We start from the raw sequence: 4,450 nt of genomic DNA, 5'->3' as shown, positions 1-4,450 counted from the left end.
ATGAGGTCTAGAAGGATTTCCATGGCATAAAGGTGCCAACTTTATGGCCATGGAAGTCCCATGCAATCTCTAGACCATCATTTTGGCCTTTTGGAGCTTCTAATGGCCATGCTGTAGAGAAAGATGGAACTTTACATGATCATTTAGTCCCTAGAGTCCAGATCTATGACCTCATGGTCTATCTTGTAGTTTTGGTTGTTTTTGGATCAAGACTTTGGCCTTTTTGGGTTAGAGTTAGAGCTTATTTCTTCTAGAGTGGGTTTTAATGGGTATAGTTGGAAACTTTACCCTCCTAGATGTATTTTCGGCCCAGATCTGGAATATGGGACTTGGATTTGAAGAATAAGGGCATAATGCATTAAGAAGGGTTAACAGACTGAAGAACTCGACGAGTTGGGATGAAGTGTCCTGATTCTGTTAAAAGAAAGAACTCGATGAGTTGATTCAAAAAGACACGATTCTGAGATTTATGGGAACTCGATGAGTTAAAGGATAACTCGACGAGTTGAGTCAACCCGGAGCATTCACTTCGACTTTGACCATAGTTGACCCTTAAAAGGTTATGAGTATGAAATGGTATCTAAGGTGAGTATGAAATTGTATCTAAGGGGTCGTTTTGGTTCAGGGAGTGAGTAGAGCTGATTCCAGGACAGAGACGTTTCAACTATCATCCGACATTAGAGGTGAGTTTTCCTCCTGTTTGAACGAGTCGAAGGCACCAATGCATGCCTGTATCTATGACTGTATGTATTCCGGACTAAGGTCCGATGCCCGATGTATGTTTATATGTTTTTCGGATTACAGTCCGATGCTAGGCTATGCCCAAGGAATGTTTGTATGCTTGATGTTTTTGTGATTCTTGCATGCGTTTGTATTTTATGTTTCCGGATTACGTTTCGACGCCGGGCGGGGCCTGAGGAATGTTTATATGCTTATTTTATGTGATTATTCTATGTGTATTTGGGGAGACTCACTAAGCTTCGTGCTTATAGTTTTCAATTTTGGTTTCATGTACTTCCGGTAGCAAAGGGAAGAGCTCGGGATGACTGCATTGCACACACCATGATGTTTTAGCTTGGGATGTTTACTTTGATATATTCGACATATGTTTTGATATGGATATACCGTTTATGATGTTTTGAGATACTACGACTTATGTTTTGATGAAATGATTTTAATAGCTAAGGTTTATTTATGATTTAAAAATGAAATTTTTGGACATGAATTTTGGGATGTTTGACTGCTGCTCTGTCATCGTTACCTAACCACTCCTCCCTAAATCTGTCTCTTTATTCTACTCCTATTCGAATGCCTACAGCCCCACACACTCCTTCCACTAGTAGTCCACATTACCAAAACTCAACCATTAGTTCACATGCAAAACAACCATCCTCTATTCCCACTCATTATCGGCCTACTAATAAAACAACTCGTCCCATATAAACTCGTGCACGCACAAATTCCTTGAAACCTAAAGCCCTTGTCTCGTCAATTTCAAGTGATCTTATGCGTGAACCCAAAACCTTTGTTCAGGCAATAAAGCACACTTATTGGAAAACAGCTATGCAAAATGAACATAATGCATTAATGAGAACTAACACCTGGTCTTTAGTACCTTTTCCTCATGGTGTGAACATTGTAGGTTGCAAATGGATATATCACATAAAACGACACTGCAATGACAAGATAGAGCGATACAAAGTGCGTTTGGTGGCTCAAGTGTTCACTCAAGAGGAAGGGGTCGACTATTTTGACACATTCAGTCCAGTTGTCAAGCCTACAACTATCCGTCTAGTTCTATCAGTTGCAGTGTCAAATGGATGGTGTCTTCTAGGGATGAGTTATAAAACCGGAAAACCGGACCGGAACCGGAATCGAACCGGAACCGGTATAACCGGAAAATGCTTAAACGGTTCGGGTATTGGGTTTAAAAATTAGTCTTATCCAGGTCCCGGGTATTCCGGGTACGGGTCTAAAGGGTCCGGGTATTTTGGGTTTTAGAACCGGATTTGTAAAAAAAACTGGAACCTTGTTTAATGGACCGGAACCGGTTTAGTGGGCCAAGAAACCGAAAATTGATGGGTTATCAAAAAATGTGCCAACTGATTCACTTAGCTCTAAAATGAAAATTTTCTTTTCTTCATTTGACGACAAAAGCTACTCAAACAAAATTATCCTCATCTCCTGTGATCGACGACGTCCCAATACTATAAAAATATTCTAAGTTCTAACTTGCTCACTTTGGGATTTCACTTTTAATTGAAGAAATACGTGTCTCAAGATAGAAGATGTCAGAATTCAAGATTAAGAAAATTAGATTTTACAAAAGTTTTGTTAAACCTAAAGTTACAGTAAGTCATAAAAGAGTTGTTAATATTTGGTTAATAGCCAGATAAATAGTTTTTCAAATTATAGATATGTCTCAAGTAAACTTTATGTCACCTAAGATATATCAGAAAAATAACTCTGCAGTGAATTCTCTCAATTGAACAAAAGATTATTTCATGATACATTAAAAAATTGGTGGTTTGATAATAAAATACCTAAGTGATTATATCTTTTTAAACATTGTGTGTTTTAGCTTTCAAGACAAACAATTGAAGTTGTATAAACACAACTAAACACGAACATAGGCCAACTTATACCAACTTATATAAAAGAATAAAGTCGTAAATGGTTAAGCATTTAGTTCTGTGATAAAATCATAAATGAGACAAAAGCAATTACTACTAAAACCCAAAAATATAAAGCAACAAAACGACCAAAGTATATTTTACTTATTTCCATCAAGTTAAGTATCGTAATACAACAAAAAAAACTATTATACAAGTTTGATTATTATAATCATAATATCCAATGTCCATTTCAAGGTTTCCGTTTCCATTTCTGGGTTTCCGGTTATTTCCGAGTCTAATACATGAATCTGGTTCCAATTATCAATTTCTGGTTCCAACCGGTTCCATACCCACTATACCCGGTTTGATACCTGGAACCGAACCGGAACCGGTTACGATTCCGGTTCGGTTCTCGGTTCTTATAATCTGTCAAATCCGGGTTCCGGGTTTTCCGGGTGCGAGTAAACCGGTCCGATTTTGGACCCACTTTCATCCCTAGTGTCTTCGACAATTAGACATAATGTTTTCCTAAATGGATCGTGGATTTGAGGATTCCACAAAACCCACTCATGTTTGTCGATTATACAAGGCACTTTATGGCCTTAAGCAATCTCCTAGAGCGTGTTCACAAAGCTAAAGATGTATCTGATCTCTCATGGCTTCCATGCATACCAGTCCGATACCTTGTTATTTTTTCATATATCTAATGGTCAAGTAATTTACATTCTGGTATATGTTGATGATCTTGTCATCACAGGTACAAATTCCAATTTAATTCAAAGGTTCATCGACAAACTCAACTCTGTTTTTGCGCTAAAGGACTTGGGTAATCTGCGTTATTTTCTTGGAATTCAAATTCAGCAAACATCAGATGGCCTCTCTCTTAATCAGACTGGTTACATTAAAGATATTATTGATCGAACATATATGTCTGATGTTGCTCTCATCTCTACTCCAACAGATTCTCACTCTAGATTAGTTCTTGCTGGTGAACCCTTTTCAGATCCTAGATTATATCGTCAGGTGGTAGGTTTCTTGCAGTATGCCACCATCACCAGACCAGATATAGCATATACGATAAACAGGGTATGTCAATACATGCATTCTCCAACCACTCAACACTGGTAAGCAGTAAAAAGCATACTTCGCTATCTCAACGATACTCTTGAACACTGTCTCCAATATACGCAACGTCCAAGACCTCTCTCCATGCTTTTTTTGATGCGGGTTGGATGTCTGACAAAGACGACAGTCGTTCGCAATATTGATTTTCAATATATTATGGTTCTAACTTGATTAGTTGGACCTCAAGGAAGCAACGCGTTGTAGCGCGCTCAAGTACGAAAGTTGAGTACAAATCCATGACTTATACATCGGCTGAGTTACTTTGGTTGAAACAACTGCTACTCAAGTTAAAACAGCCGTTACTGCATCCTCCATTGCTCATTTGTGATAATGTTGGTTCAATTTTCATGACCAAAAATCCAGTCATTAGCACTAGATCGAAGCACATTGCATTGGATTTTCATTTTATAAGAGAACAAGTTGACTCTTAACAACTCAAGATTGCACAAGTGTCTTCTACTGATTAGTTTGCTGATATCTTCACCAAGCCTATTCATAAATACCGATTTTCCTATCTTCGTCTCAAGCTTCAAGTTCGTCCCTCTCATGAGATTGCCGAGGTGTAACAGCCCAAAAATACAGACCAAAAATTTCATTTAAATTAAGTGGTTTGTAAACATTTGTAGTAAAACATCATCCGAACATATCATTTCACAAAACATATTTCGTGTCTGAAAACCCAACACATGAAAATAATAATAATGTTAGAG

This window comes from Lactuca serriola, chromosome 2, assembly GCF_051521515.1.
Source record: "Lactuca serriola cultivar US96UC23 chromosome 2, Lser_US96UC23_V15, whole genome shotgun sequence".
Taxonomy (NCBI): Eukaryota; Viridiplantae; Streptophyta; class Magnoliopsida; order Asterales; family Asteraceae; genus Lactuca; species Lactuca serriola.
Note: the sequence above shows the minus strand (reverse complement) of the source record.